Genomic DNA, 16,675 nt, shown 5'->3' on the forward strand with positions numbered 1-16,675 from the left:
ACCATCACTTTTATTACACAAAAGTACCACAGCCTAAACCACTCTGAACCAGGGATGTAGTCGTAAAAGGGAGGGCTCTATGAAAAATCTAAGTTGTTCATTGTCATGTAATCTTGCAATTTGAAGATGACGAGGGTTGATGTTTTTTCTGGTCATTTGAAGATGTTAAGCAATTTTCGTAAGCTTTCTTTTGAATAATCATGACCCATTAATGGCATTAATGTGATTTTGAACTGACACATTTTCTCTCATGTTAACCGAACAGAGCAGATTTTATCAGCTAATAGAAATGTCATACGAAACTGTTATTCAGTAGACTTAGAAAATATTAATAGTTTGTAGATATCGAGAAACAAATTTTGAAATAAGAACAACATCAAGCACACCCGAGTCTGAAGTTATTCAAAAAATAAGAACATCAAGGGTCGGCAAAATTATCATGTTCTTATAAAAAAGAGTGTAGTGCATCAAATATTAAAAGTAGGCAAGACATATTCAAATAATAGCAACCGGTTTTTAAATTCAGTCAATAAACCCTAGTTCTAAATGCAATAATAAAAGTGTCTACAGTGCTGAGGAGAGAGGAGTCAGGGGGGTCACTGACCCGGGGGCTTTTGGTTAAAGAAGCCCATAAATAATACCTCAATTAAAAATCATAAGTAATAATCCTGCCTCTCCATTATCACAAACTGTCAGTAATAGAAACAATAACAAAAAAGACTATGATATTTTTTCTTTTCTTTATTTAAAGTTGGTACAACTTCTAGCTATGCGTACTCAAGCTGATTAAAACCAACTTATTTAAATTACCAACGCTAGATATAATGTAAACCAAGTGTAACCGATGTTGCTAACGTATTCCTTGCAAAGATAACATGTACTATTAAACGATGTAAATTCTGAGATTTTTTTCTCGAATATTTGCAAAGTAGGGGAGTACTTTATGTCGTTTGGGACTGAGTTCCATATATGGCTACATCTGCATGATACGGTATTAAATCCATTTATTTTGTAATGTGGCTCTGCTGTTTTGAATTGGGAGTTTCTTAAGTAATATGGGCATTCATTTATGGAAAATATTTCATCCATAAAAAGTGGATTCAATCCGTTAAATGTTTTGTAAATTTCTATCGCAAGATAAGGTAGATAATGAAGTAAGGTAAAAGAAGTTTGAGTCTCTGACTGCTTGAGAGTTAAAGATACTGTATTTTTGTTAAGAGTTCCTCATTTTTGTGGGCTTGACCTGAAGAAGTTGAAAAGCTTCTAATTTTGTTTCTAAATACTGTGAACACAACAGGGCAACATACAGCAATACACTCATTTTTTGATAAGAAACAAAAGTCGATGTTGAGTACTTCAGTTTCTTAATGTTCTGGAAATTTCGATATTCATTGTTTCTTAAGAGTTTCTAAATCATGATGTCATGAATGATGTTATGAGTTTTTCGTGACCTTTATTTATCACGTTGAGAGATTCGCTTCCGTTTTGATGCTGTATTTAGATGTGGGAAGCATATTTTTATCTCTTGTGTCTTAAGTTCTAGGCTAAAAGGGCAATCATGTTCTTGGATTTTACAAAATTTCGTTGTTCTCAGTTTTATCACGATTGAATAGTTTCTTAATTGTTTTGCTTCGAGTACTGAAGTTTCTTAATTTTTTCTGACTGTCCAGTACAGTACTCGTTTCTTATAGCCAGTTTCTTGTAAATAAAAATGAGCGTAAACTAGCATTGTTCAAAAGGGGGATGGGGAATAGCTGAACGAATTAAATTAAGCGTTTTCTATTTTCTAAGATTTTTAGAATTTCTAAGAAATTTTCATTTTTATGCATTTTGGTGTTAAGATATCAGTTCTGTTCAAATTATATAAATAGCAACCAGAAGTTTAGCTACCATCCTCTTTACAAAGTCCAGGGGAAGCATACCCCGTACCCCCTAGAAGCGTCTGCCTTAGGCATGCTTTCCTATTCATCTTTCGAACAAACCCGGGGCCCCTAAATCCTCTCCGTGACCCTGACTGTCTATACTAACCTGCAACTGAAGCCATTCAGTAAAAAATCTTTCGATAATTTTCTTTCTATGTATGTGTGAATTTTCATGCTTATAAAGCTTGCAATACGTTTGAATTGTCAGTTGTATCTCTTTTCTTCTTCTGGTTTGCTCATCAATGGCTGACCTGCGGTGAAGCAACTATTCTTCACAGCTTACCCCCCCCCCACTTTTTTCAAAATTTTTAACAAGGGTCCTGAGCCCCCCACCACTACATCCCTGCTCTGACCTTGCAGTCAAGTCAGCTGACCATAACTTGTTTGACTCTAAAATTGTCATTTTTCATGGCGAAACAGCACAATTTCACAAAAAAGGCATTGACCCGCTGTTTTGCTCCTAGTCTTTTTACTGTAAATAATGTCATCAAAAGTTGTCCTTTATTCTTACTGTTGGCATTAGTTAACTAAAAGAAACTGTAAACTCATTCAACTTTCCCCAATCTATTGAAATCTGTTTTTCAATTAATCGATCTATTTTAAGCTTAATAACAGTGAAATAACTTTTCAGGGCCAACCCAGTCAGTTACCTTTCGGAAGACGGCTAAATGGCACTGAAGGCCACAACCGAAAAGCCGACCATCCAATTATTTTTGTGAATTTTCAAAATATATTTGAGTGGGAATTTTGTGAGATAATGCTGAATGCTTTCGTGATGCCAACAGAAAATGAAGCACACTAAAAGTATCCAAATTTTTTGGAAGATTTGGCTACATTTTGCTTCTCTCTAATGATTTTCCTCCCGCTACTGCCCTGATATTCAAAGCTCCAAAAGAGCTTCATGGCATAGAACCCACCAGAGTTTTCAAGTGGAAGTGCAAGAGAGTGGTCCATTTTTCCTAAATAAAAGCATTCTTTAAGACGGCGTGAAATGCAGTTTGTAAGCACTTCGTAAAAACTTCGCAAGAACTTCATAGAAATTTTGCAAGAACTTCGCAAAAAATTCGAACATAACTTCGCAAAAACTTCGTAAAATATTTGCAAGAAATTTGTAAAAACGTCGCAAAAACTTTATCAACGCTCCCAAAAGTAACCATCACAATCAGCAGTAATAGAACCTGTCTGTTGGTTTTATATGACATATTTATTTATTTTTTTATATGACACACTACTGTTCAGATTGCCCAGGTGTTTAAGCATCCTTAAGGCACCCGGCCTAAATCTCTCATTGAGATATTTCTAGGTCTTCTATGCAACAATGTAAACTCTTTCTAACAACCCTTAACTAATCAATCTATAGGTATTAAGTATGTTAAGTTTTCAAAAATTTTATTTATCCTATTATTTATAGTTTTACTCAAACAAGCTTGTAATGATCACATTGTTGCTCGACAGAAAATTAAAATTAAAAGTGATGATCTTGGATATCAATTTGATATTATAATACATTTTCAAATATTCCTTTAATTACCCAGACATTAAAAAAGAATGTTTGAGGATCCTTTGGATTTTGACAAGGCTGTTAGGGCTTTATTTTATTAGATTTTAGTCTATCTATACCCGCTAGAAAGACACGAGTGCTGGCATTGTTTTTGGAAAACAACATAGTCAAAAAATTCTAAAGACCACAAAACCACGAATATGCATAAATCTGGAGGCAATGTTTGAAACCCATTAATTCCGCTAAGCTATAAGTCCAGAACTAGCTGGCCCTGTTTCTGATTAATTTGAAAGTATTTGTGGTTAATTTGAAAAAATTCGATGGGAGATCTTAGACGATACTGAATGGGGGTCATTCAATATGCTTGCACCGTAAGCAGCACAATGTACGAATCACGTATACTCATGGCTTACCCCATCTATAGCTAGGACAATGGCTATCCCTGATCAATCAAAAATTACGAAGTAAAGGAGTATTTAATGAAAAAAACAGTCACTGTAACGTGCAACTCTCGGTCTACTTGTTTTTGTAGAATAACGATGTCTGTTTGGACGCTATGTGTTCGCGTTCTGATGTACTTCGCCATTTGCGATGAATGTACCTGCCTGAACCTTCCAGTTTAATAAGCCATCGTTGACTATCATTTTAGAGAATATCAATGTACAATCCTAAATAGAGTGGCAGTGTGATTGTCTTATAAAAATATGCTCTTAAAATTTCGTGATTATTTATAACATAATTCGGCTGAGAAATGACATGTGAAGAGCCTGGACTCTGCTATTGGATCTATGTTGTTTTGGCCTGATTTGCCAATTTAAGAACCAGGAAAAGATCGCAGTTATTTGATACGTAAATGGCCTTTTCGAAGGGAGTTTAGCTGCAAGAACAGCTCTTTGTTTATATAAAGTGAAGTAAAATAACCCTTTTTTACCAATGGAAAGCAAAACTCCTTTTTCTGGAGGGGCAATCCCCCCCTTCCTCTAGATAGTATGATAAAAAGAGGCCCTTTAAAAGCTTTTTCATGTTGTCATATCTCAGCCAATTCATATAGTACATTTGACTGACTTTGCAAAGTAAGAGGTGTTTCAAGCTGTTTAAAGCTGTTTCTACAGATTATATAACACAAATCATGAAGCCTATAAAGCAATTAAGTTTCGAAGGAATTGTCTGGATGCAAATACATCATTTAATCCTCGCGGTTTAAGCTAATTCCTTCCCCTTTTAAGCTAATTCCTTCCCCTTTTAAGCTAATTCCTTCCTCTTTGTAGCCAATAGCTTCTGAACATTCCAGATAATTTAAATAAATTGATGGTTTGAACTTTAAAGCAAATTTTGCATATATGTAAATGCTGATTAATCGCAATCATTCGCTAAATGAGTGATAGGCCAAGAAATCATACAAATGAACCTACTACTTGTTGCGATCTTCCGTTTTCCCTAAATAAGTTGTAGGAAGGCATATTCTTCAATTAATTATTAGTATTCTGGCATTGTTTTTATTCTGTTCTCGAATCTCTTCTCTATTTTACTATTTTCGAATTCTTACATGGAACTATTTACCACACCCTGGGCATTACGACAGGAGTTGTGACGTCACGCAGACGAACAGGGCATCAAGGAGATCTAATTTTAGTTTTCACCATTCAGTGTGAATGCTTCGATTTCGCCGAGCTGATTGTGTTTGTTGAAGTTAAACAAATGGTTAGGCATTCATGTATAGAAAATCTCAGCCTTGGTTATAATTAGGAGCATATATTGAAAATTCGGGAAATCATCTGCTTTCAAAGGTAAGTTCGAATATCTAGAAGACTACCAGTTTGTCTGAAACGTTTTCAGTATTTTAATATAAACCTTATGCGTGTGAAGTTTTGAAAATGGCTTCCAGATCGTCTTTCCTTGTTTAACATAGAGTTTTTTAAGGTTTACCAATTGGTCTGCTTTTTAGGAGACTTGCAAAAGAAACATTTTTATGAGAACACTGGTTGTACAGAAAGGTTTTTCTTCTAAATGATCGAATTGAAATAAATCTGAATTCACTTCAGGCTATTGATAAGCGACTTAAATTAATGGACTTCTGTAACTGTAGGTATATCCTCGGTTTTATTTCTAAAGTCCTTCATATTAATGGCATTTCCAAAAATGTTTTGAAGAAAATAAAAAAAGGCGATGTAAAGCTACTATATAGATAAGGTTATCTCACCATATGGCATGTTAGGCTTGTGATGAATCTCATGAAGGAAAATCTGGATGTAAAGCTAGTCGCCTAGATGTTAATAAGACAGCATCTAATATAACAAGGTTAGTGAGACGAATTTTGTGTAAAATTTACCTTCAATTTTTGTCAAGGCATTTTTCATAATGTGAAATATTTAAAATAAGATAACTTTAAGATATTGCTAAAAATATTTTCTGCTGGTTACTGCCTAGATTTTGATTCAAAAAAGGTGTCATATTTTTTGCTATCACACTACTTCATGGAAATCAAAGAAAATCTTACTTGATCATAAAATCTGGTACTCTGATATATTGTTAAGATATTTTCGTTTAAAAATATTCACAACATTTTCCTGACAACAAATCATTTGTATAAACTGATCAATATTCAAATAATGATGAACTGAAGATAGATTCAACTTAGCATTTGAAAAAAATTTAAAAAAACTATAAACACTACAATTAAAACAACTTTAAATATTAGAAAAGACTTAAAACCTAAAATTTTCTTAAAATCTGAGAAATGCTTGATAAGAGAAGTTAGTTTTAACTCTTTTTATGTCAATATATTTCATGAATTTTGTTAGCAGGATTTTTTGTTTATGGTGTGAAGGATGGTTCAATAAGTTTGTATAATTTTTCAAAGACATATATAAATTTCTTTTTATTAGCAACTTTTGATAATGAACACAAATTATTAAATGAATGACAAACCTATAGATATTTAAAGTGGACAGAAATCAAACTGTATAGAATATCTGTTCCAAACACTTGTTGCCATAGAGACTCCTTCCATTTGTCTGCATACCTATTGTGTTCTCGAGAATTCTGACATGAATCAGAACAGGTAGCATTATTATGTAAACCAAAGAATTTTAAGTCTGTTTTGGCTGGTAAAATTAGATCCACTTGCTGTAGTGGATTTGATTCAAGAAAGAAACAATGATTTTTTACAGACCTTTTTTCTCCAACCGAAGTAGTTTAACATTACAAAAAGGAATATTAATGTCTAATTAGTTCATTGTGAAATTTGTTTCAATTTGATTTTTTTAATTTAGAAATGGGCTCTTCTTTTTGCAAGCTGTTTTGTCACATAGTGTAAAGCAAGCTTATAGTTGTAAGATTTTTAAAGATTTGGTTCATAGATGTTATTTGCAGTGTCTTTCTAGAAGGATTATGACTATAAAATGTTGATAGCAGGCCTGGCCATTTGAGGCAAGCGATAGCTCGCGCTCGCCTCCACGCTCCCCTCGCAACCTGAGGCGAGCTATGAATTGCTCTCCTAAACAGAACATGAAGGGAGAATCGCTCCCCTAAAATTTCCATTCATTTGCCTTTTTTCTATGCAGAGAACCCTGAAAACGTACAAGGGTTAATTGGTTTATTTTTGTAACAGCGATTTCTCCCGTCATTGCATTTTTTTGCAATTAACTTTTTGCTTGTTGGGCGGTTTTTGTTATGATAGGCATAAACTTCGATCTATTTGGAAAAGGATATTTAACCGAAAGGTACGTTTGTAGTAATTAGAACCTTTCAATCTTAAGAAAACAGGAATATTTTTGGAAGGAATGTCGAAGAAATTGGTAGGAATTGTAGATTGGGGATATAATAAGACAGCAGGTCCCTTCTAGCAATAGAAACAAAACTATCCCTCAAAGAGAACAAGGTACTCTGTCTTGCAGATCAAAAACGACAACCAAAACATGGAATTCCACTATCCAGCAGCATTTACTGAAAAACCCAGATTGGGTGAAAAACTATAACAGCGACATGTTTCGCATTATTGGCAAAGCCTGATCATCGTTCCATCTAGCAGTTTGTGAATCTATCTACTATATAAACATGGCGGACTGCTTTTGAGTAGACATAAGTAAGTTCGTTTTCACCTTAGGACTCCGTTGGTAACATTTCCAATAGGAAAGCGGCACTTATTGGAAAACCTCAACAGTCATGTCCTCGCGTTTTCTGATGGCCTATTTCGATTTAAAACTGGGTATTTTAGCGTAGAGTTCTCCATCTATGTTCTGATGTTTTATTCTCTGAAGAGTGCTAGACGTATAATTAAGTTTGTTTCAAAATTTGTTTTTTAAAGCCCTTTTCATTTGTGTTGTGCCAGTTTTACATAAAACTGAAAGAGCCTGCTCTTTTAAATACTTCAAGTAAAAGGGGTGCCAAAGTCACGGTTAAAGCAAATACAAATTGAAAGAAGTAAAACAGCATACTCCTTGACTTCAAGACTGTTTAAAGGCAACTGATAGATACTAAAGGGGCTTATTAAGTCATCTGTCGATTGTCTTTAAAGTACATTCTATGTGTTACTGATTTAGCTCGCCTCAGCAAATGAGGGGAGCGATTCACAGCTCACCTATAAAAATACAAACGGCCAGGCCTGTTGATAGCTATCACTCAAAGAGCAAAAGATGATGAAATTTTGCATTAAGTGCTATTATTGAAGACCTTTTTTAATTTTGCATCAACAATGATTCATGTGTATGTAGAAAATGAGAAAAATGTTTTATTTTAAAAGCAATATATAGTATCCTGTTATCAAACGATAGGATTTTCCTTTTGCTTTTCTATTTTTTGCTTCAAATCTTTCATCTTTGCTGTGGCAAAATGATTTGTTTCTGCTTCGAGATTTTATGTAAAATGTTAAAGACCTTAAATTATTTATTTCCTGAAGTTCCAACCAACTTAAATCTTTGCACAATGTATTGTTTGATAAACTTTGTTAAATTATTTTGTGTACTTTACTACCTTAAAATCTATAAAAGCAAAAGATTTATCAAACAAACATTGAAACAAAGCAATATTATTCTGCTTAAAAATAAAATGTTTAATGCTAATATGATGATTGTAGTGGCAGAGTAAAAGGCTGGCTATTATGTTCCTTATATACCTGCTTTTAGTCTTATTACAAACTTTCAGTGGTGATACACCACATGGTGAAGCAGTGGCAGCCTTCACAGTGTGTATGCTGATTCCTCTTTGATTTTTGGTATGGCATATTGGTCAATTATTAAATAATACATATGATTTTATCATGCTGTGTTTTTAACAATGTTCATGCTTGGAGGTAGCCTGAAGGCTTCAGTTTGTTTATATGCAATAAAAAATTTTATCATCACTGCAATAGCAGAAATTTTCTTGAATACTCTCATATATTTTGACTAAGAATACTGATAATTTTTCTAATAACTGGCTTCAGCAGATTAACCCCCTTACTAGTAGTAGGTCCTAAAGTCATGATCTCTCTCATCATACTTCAATTTGGAATGTGCCTTTGTTCTTATAACAATTTGAATTTAATTAGCTGCTAAAAAAAGAATTTAGAGGTATGTAGGTAAATTAATTGAAATTAACAAAATAACACTTATATATAAAAGTAGAACATTTTAAATGAATGAATGTATTTAATCTTTTCTGAAGGATGCTTGTGCCTAGCACCACTCTTACTTTGAAAGGTGCTGTCTCCCACACCAACTACCCCCACCATGCCAGTACCAACAGGGATATAGTTGTAAAAGTTTAACAAGGGGGGCTCATGACATTGTTCTAAGTTGTTTTTGTCATTGTAATCGTTGAAATTTGAACATGATAAGGGTTGATATTTTTTCCTATCATTGGCAGTATCCAAGCACAAACAATGAATGGGGGGGGGGGGGGTGGCTGAGCGTTTTTTCAATAATTTTAACAAAATGGGCTGCACCTCTTGCCCCCCCCCCCCCACCATTACATCTATGAGTACCACCCAAAAAGCAGCTAATTACACTGCTGTTGTGCTATTTTCTGAAGAAAAATAACTTTTCAGGTAAAGGATAAACAAGTCAAAGTCACTGTTTTCTCAAAATAATGAAGTAGGGGTCACAATCTGACTTTATGATTTCAAATTATCTTTCTCTTTAAAGGTCTGTCTAGGGCTAGATGTTGGGAAGGTCTGTAGGAATAACTCAAATCACTGATCAATTCAATTATAAGTTATCCCTTCTGATGCCTATCTTAAGACGCACCTTTGGTACATTTTAATCTTTCTAATATTATTATGTTCATTTCTCTTGTTAGTAAGTATAATTAAATGTTGTATGTTGTAAGTGCTATACATAGCAAGAACTCGGTGATGCTGTGTCTTTTTTGGCTTTGAATGGCACATTTTATTTATTAAATATATTGTGTTAGTTTTTAATTAGAATGCAGAAAAGAACAATTGGATGAGAGTATTTCTTGATTATGTAGTCAGGCACCGTGGAGCGTGGAGAGAAAAGTTTGGGGTCTAAAAAGTAGATAGGCTAAAACCAAATAATAAGAGGCTATATGGGTGGTTAATTTCTTAATATTTTGCACTTGTTAAACCCTCCCCCCCCAGCCCCCTGCTCCACAGTGCCTGGTAGTTTGCAGCAATTAAGATTTTATTGCTGTTTCTTGCTATTTCCTTTTGTTGAGTCCATTTAAAATTATAGAGGAGGCATGGCTCCCTCATGGCTAGAGACTCCAGTTTTCATTTTCATATTTATTTATACTTTCTTTAGCAAGGTTCTGAAAGTTTTCCAAGGAAAAAAAAGCAATTCAGCAATCACTGAGGGGCCAGTGCAGCCTTTCCCCTACTTCTGGCGCCCTGTTCAGCAATGTATTTTGTGAAACGTCCGTTTGCCTCCTCACATCTTAAAATGGCCTGTTTTGCACACAGTTGAAACAGTGTCAGCTATGCTGCAGCACTGGGTCATTCTATACTGATTTTGGCATCACGCTGTTGTTGTGAAAGTAGCTGCCAGCGATTTTTTTCGAAAACAAAGCGTTTAATTCAATTTCTCTCGACACTGACTCGAAAAAATAGAGTTTTCCATTTGTATACAGTTAAGAAATGCGCCGAATTTGACAAGGCAGATGTTTAAGCCATCTTATCGTGCAAATCAATGTTTGTGCTTATCTTTCTGATTTTTTGCTAAAATCTTCCACGTAACCATAAAAAATACTTTTACTCTTCATAAGCTTAGCGATAAATCTACCTCTCATGACGTCACAATTGTAATTTTTAAGAATATGTTGCATGTTTTTTACGTGGTTGTAGAAGCGTTTTTAATGCGTCAAAGCTCTAACCACGCGGTAATCAAAGCACCAATGATCTTTTTGTGATTTTAGCTACACGAAATACGCAACATTTTCATGTCATCCTGAAGGCTACTGTTTATCCGTTGGCGCTTAACTGTTTAACGTAGATGCCATTCAGGAACAAATAATTGACTCCAAATTTGATAGAAGCTGTTGCAACCGTCTAAGCAAATTAATTATCAATTTTCCGCAAACTGTAAATCATGTTTGCTTAGCACAAGTTCCAGTGGAGAACACAGTTTAAAAGAGCATCGAGGCTCGATTTGACACAAAATAAGTACAACGTAGGGACCTACCAAGCAACAGATGCAAAATCGAAAAAATACTATGTGTGTTTGAAAATTTGCTTTCATGTTAACAAAACAAAGCAAATTTGGTCAGCTAACCAAACGCTACTGAAAATGCCACACAGAATTGTTATTTAGTGGTTTTAGAAACAATTTATGGTTTGTAGTTATAACAAAAATCAATGTTAAAATATGAACAAAATTTAAAGTTATCGAACCTCTAATTATCCGAAAAAAAGAAACATCGAGAATCGGCAGGGGCCATAAAAACTTTGGCAAAACTTTTTGTTAATATACTTTAGCTTGTTCTTGGTCTTTAACTTTCCAACTTGCATTGCATCAAGCTCCTGCTGTAAGCTTCTACTTGTCTTTTGAACCTGGCAGTTTCAACTATGCTTAGTTAATTTCACAGTTCTTCAGACCTAGGTTTTCGAGTTTTTATGGGTGATCAATATAAACGTCCACCTCAATGTACTCTTTAATATAATATTTTAAAAGGTTTTTGAAAATCACATAAAAAATGCGATGTTTACAATACAAAACGAAAAAAGGAGTTTTCCATAAATTGTTCTTATAAAACAGTAGGGGCTTTGGGGGTCCTGTTTGCCATTTTTTGTCTTAAGTTTGCTTCGCCATTATTAGCTGTGTACATTACATAAGTTGAAATGTTGATTTTCGCCCGCAGAAAATCATTCAGAATTAAATTATTCTGCTTCTTCACAATGAAAAAGTTGCAAATCGTTGCAAATAGCCAAATTTTCGCATTCAAATAGTTCAGTCATCAACTGCCCATCGTCAGACATTGTCAGCTCATTCTATATAGGGAATTCATCATTGTTTCTGAATTTCACAATAAATTCTGAAAAGCCAACTGGCGAAGATCTATAATTTTCCACGAGATGAAAGCATTGCACAATTTATGTTATTCATTGGACATCTTGATTTTTTCAGCTAAACATTTTTGGCAGATTTTAATTTTCTCGTGTATTTTTCTCTAGTATCAACCGCTCTTTTCTGATGTCTAATGCAACGGGAGTTCCAGTCGCAGATGACAGAATCGTAGCCTCTTTTGTCAGCAGTGGAAGGTCTGGTCGAAGGAATGCTATGGGTGATATCCTAAATGAAGGAGAGTCTTGTGCCGATACTTCGCAATTGCCAGGGCAATTGGATTCGATGAGCCTAGCAACTACACAGCCTAACCAACAGGGGCAAAGTATCAAATCAAAGAATGAGGCGAGCAAAAGCTGACAGTGTTGGCATTTTAATTGTAAGTTTTTATATTATGACGTCATTCATTATGATTGCATTCGATATGAGTGATAGTAACATAAGGACTAGTTGAGTGGACTGGCTTGCACACGTGATATGACATCGAAAGCACCAGCCCATTCACGGAGCAACACTCCAGCCTTAGAAGCGCCAATTTATCATTGTTTAAACACACGATTTTTTCAATGTAACATAGTTTTAGATTGGCTGGGAAAGTTATTGTTACCATTGCACATTCCTTTGCAAGCCATGGTAATAGAGAAATGGAATCCAGTCAATACAGGGCAGTGCTTAGAGTTTACATTCTAAATTTTTTCAAGCATTTTCGCATATGAATCTCTCACTGCCACTTTTTATATATTTCAATATTTATATATTATGTATTTTATATCTTTCTGTGCTTATAAGCAGCTAATAATTGAAAGACTAAGCAACTTTTTCGCAAAGGGAAGGAGCCCAAGTTAACTACACTCTTTTTTATCAGAACAAAATAATTTTGCCCAAGCTTGATGTGGCTCGGGTGTTATCAATGTTGATCTTATTTCAACATTGATTTTTCTACGTTCACATATTATAAATTGTTTTAAGACCAGTAAACTTGGGGCGTTGCGGAAAGTGGAGAGTCTAAAAATGGGGGGGGGGGGGGCTGAAACCAAATAAAAAGTGGCTTGACTGGTGATTCATTGGTACGTTTTTTACATTTTTGGCAAAAAGCTATAGCGCTCTTCTCTTCGATGCCTGACATGTTTTTCACACATTTCATTAAAGAAATTTTGAATAATTGATAACCAAATGTTTTTATTCTTTATTCCTCTCAAATTTAAAGCTCAAGTTTCCTGCCTCTTAGCCTGCTCGTAGACTTGACTTGTTTTTTCCAAAGTTAATTTTAGTTTGCTCTCTTCTTCTTGTATTATGAAACTTATGTTTTTGACTTTCGGAAAAGATTTAATGTGTGCTGTATGCACAGATTTTTGCAACTTTTAAGCAGATTCATGTTACTTCATCAGAGTTTTTAAGCAACTTTGAAGGCTGCTTCCTTATTGATAATTTGGTTTTAATAATTGATAATGTGGTATTTATATTGAAGACATCTGACTGTTATTTCTGCATTACGTTTTAATAAGTCAGTACAATTTTGGTGGCTTTGTACGATTCAACTTTGGTCGATTTTGTTTTCATGGTAACACCTGGATTAAGTTTCGTGTCAGAAGTGTTGACAAACACCAGATGTGTCTAAAAATAAACGCGAAACGCTCGATAAAGTGCCCTTGAGCCAGTTTGAAATCATATCCTGTTTCTCGATTGGCAGAAAATTCACAATAAGATTAATTCTCTGTGCTTTTTGCAAACCATTGTAGCTTTAGAATGTGATGGAAATGCATCGCTCAAAGATTATCACCTGCCTATCTCTGACAATACTGGGTTTTTCATTTTTAATATTGGTTCGTGTTATTTTAAACTTGTGTGGCCAGCAGTTACTTTAGGTTGAATATTTGTTATTCAAGGCAACCGTGTGTCGCCTAAAATTGTTTGGTGACTTTGTTTTGCAAGTAACTTTGCTTTCCCCGTCAAACATTGATCTCCAGTTGGAAGCTGTAAATACGAAGTAAATGTCTCGTTAACTTCAGTAACTGTTTCTCGTTCACTGAAATGAAAGATTGTAGCGGTGACATCTGTCCTTCTTTGACATTTTATTATAGACGTATTACTATGAAAAAAGAAGGGGGGGGGGGCTATCGGAAGTATGTAAGAAAACAGCGAATAATTTGAATACCTTGTTGCATTACCAAAGGAGGTTTATTGCATCCATAGCAGTCCATTTGAACCGAGATGAGTGCAAGTCTCCCTTCTTTTTTCTAATTGATATCTAATTATATTCATTTCTTATGTCTATTATTATTTTGTTAGATTGTATCTATCACATCTATCATATCATTCGATTTTTAATGTGTTGATCAATTTTTCTTTTGCAGTATTAAACATATTTTGAAAGCGAGAGAGAAAAGGAGATTAGACTTTCAATCTTAGAATGCCATCCTCTACCACAAAAAAACTGTTTCACAATCGAGGGAAACACTTTTCAGATACGAAAACTGGCTGGCAATTATTTTGAACCTAATGGATATTGGCTGTGTGGATTGCGGACAATCAGGTGATAGTTATGCAAGTGTTAGGACTATCTTTTTCAAACTTCGAACAAAGCATCTAAAATACATGCACAAAGACATTATACTGTAAAATTTGCTGCACAACATGGAAAGCTTTATATTTATTTTGATGCTGCAGGGCTGGAGCATCAGCAAATTATCATTCTAACCACGCCTTGTCACATCCCTGCACGTTCACCTTAGTAGAGACAATATTAGTATTAATAAATCTGCAATGTATTTACAAATCTAGTTGTCTGTAATTGTTGTGGATAGAAAATAGGACATGTGTTGATGAGATTTTAAATCTCTGGTAAATCTTGGAGATCTCATGCAAAGGATTGTAATGCAGTAAAGAATATTGAAATGAATAGTTTAAGAAATTTTTGGCAGTATGTGAAATTGCACACCCGCTGAGATTGGGTAACGTAACCAGGATAGATGCTATGATGTACTGGCACCCAAGGACCGTGATGCCGAGGGGGAGGCTGGGGACTTTGGCTCCCCCAACAACTTAAACAGCATAAGTAAATTACTTTTATTAGTAAAATATGGATGTTGCTACCCTTATTTATCAGGCCTGCTCCCCCCAAATCAAAAGTTGTATCTCGGTCTTTCAATGATCCATTCAATTACGTTTATGGCTGGAAATTGCAAGAGTTAATTATCAAAGAGCAGTGGGAGCCTGGTGGCCATGTCTTATGCTATACGATTCAATTCGCAAACGTTAAAAACATTTCTGTCTAGGGGTGCAAGTGTTAACGATGGCAATCACGTTTTTTAACACAGTAGTGCAAAAACAGTACATCCCAATATTTGCCCAATCGTGTGTAGTTATACCGGGTATTGTAGCAGCTTAAATATCATACCTAAACTGTAATATCACGACACGTCAGTTCGCAGGCCTGCACAGGAGATTAAAATGACATTAGCTATTTCCAGAATTCCAATGAAAAGACACAAATCTGGTCACCTAAAATAAGTTAATCTTGCTCGAGAGAACGCTGTAGATGATATTGACAGTATTGTCCCCGTGAGCTATTCTCAAATATTAATATAAACGAATTGGGTTGAAAACAAGTCGTCTTCCGTAGCACACAATGTAAAGTATTGGAAAATGATCATTTCCAAATTAGTTCCTTAAGTAGCTGACAATTTTATGAGCCAAGAAATGTATCTACTAACTAAAAGTCGGTTGGTCAAAACCTGACCCAAAAAAGATAATTTTTGCTTTTGTCCCAAAAGATAAGCCGATGCTCCTGTCACATTTATTGACTCCAGATCTTTGGAATGCCACCCCCAGTCATCGATTCGCTTGGTTTGTTCTATTTTCTTCAACAGCTTACGTTAATGCTTTTGGTTATCTGTTAAGTTTTTTAGTTCGTTACTAATATGACGTTCTTAATAATGTTTTTAACTTAACTGTAACAGTATCTAATTATAAATTAACTTTACGTTTGATTGATAATTATATGACAAATCTATTGATGTCTTAGAAACAGTCGTATTATAGAGGCAGTGGACTATAAATAACTCCGGATTTTGAATATGAAAGTTGATGTTGTGCTAGAGATTGGTTTTCTCGTCAAAATTTGGCATGATATGATGTCTCAGGTACAGGAACAACAAGGCTGCCTCAACGAGGCTGCCGCAACAAGGATATAATCTCTTTGTGGGCAGTTGAGTTTGAGACTGAGTTCGTGCAGTAACTCCATAGGTAGCAATGAGAAGAAAATTTAATGCAATAGAATAACGACTTTGTACAAGAAATGGATATTTCGTACGATGTTTCGAGCATAACTCTTCATCAGGTAAAAAAGAATAGAAGGAGAAACGGTTAAGAAGAGAATAGAACAGTAGAATCGAAAGATTAACTATATGGAACGTAGCAGGAATACGACGTAGAACGTAAGACGAGGTGGAAACATGTGAGGGGGTAGAAAGCGTATAGATAAGATAAATATTAGTTGGATTTGGAAAGAAACGAAAATTGTTTATTAAGACCATTAGGAATAAGAGTACAAAGTTTGAAAATAATACGTTTTTCAAGGGTTTTGCGTTGATTGTTGTTATGAGGTGCGTAGCAAAGTCCAGTGACTTTCATGTTGGCTGGTGTATGGCCATCTTTGTTGAAATGAATTGAGATTGTGGCAAGTATTATTGTCCCGTTGGTAAGCCATAAGGGGTGGATGTTTAAAATATCCAAATCTTCATGGTCATCAGTTAGCA

This window comes from Rhopilema esculentum, chromosome 5, assembly GCF_057945365.1.
Source record: "Rhopilema esculentum isolate cy_ngs chromosome 5, ASM5794536v1, whole genome shotgun sequence".
NCBI classification, from domain to species: Eukaryota; Metazoa; Cnidaria; class Scyphozoa; order Rhizostomeae; family Rhizostomatidae; genus Rhopilema; species Rhopilema esculentum.